We start from the raw sequence: 233 nt of genomic DNA on the forward strand, positions 1-233 counted from the left end.
GTTTCACTAGAGTCCCAACAAGGCAATGATAGATAATATATTACAGGGAGGTGTAACATATTGTGATGGAGCCAAGGATGCCTCAGAATCTTAATTCCCACCAGGCCACGATGTGTTGGCGCGTGCAGACTTTGTGCATTTACCTCTTCTACTAGGAAATTCAAAAGCACCTCAGTTGTCCCTTGACATCAGCATGGCCCCAGGGGACATTTCAATGTCAATGAAGCTGCCTT

Source organism: Alligator sinensis, unplaced genomic scaffold (genome assembly GCF_000455745.1).
Source record: "Alligator sinensis unplaced genomic scaffold, ASM45574v1 scaffold366_1, whole genome shotgun sequence".
Classification (NCBI taxonomy): domain Eukaryota; kingdom Metazoa; phylum Chordata; order Crocodylia; family Alligatoridae; genus Alligator; species Alligator sinensis.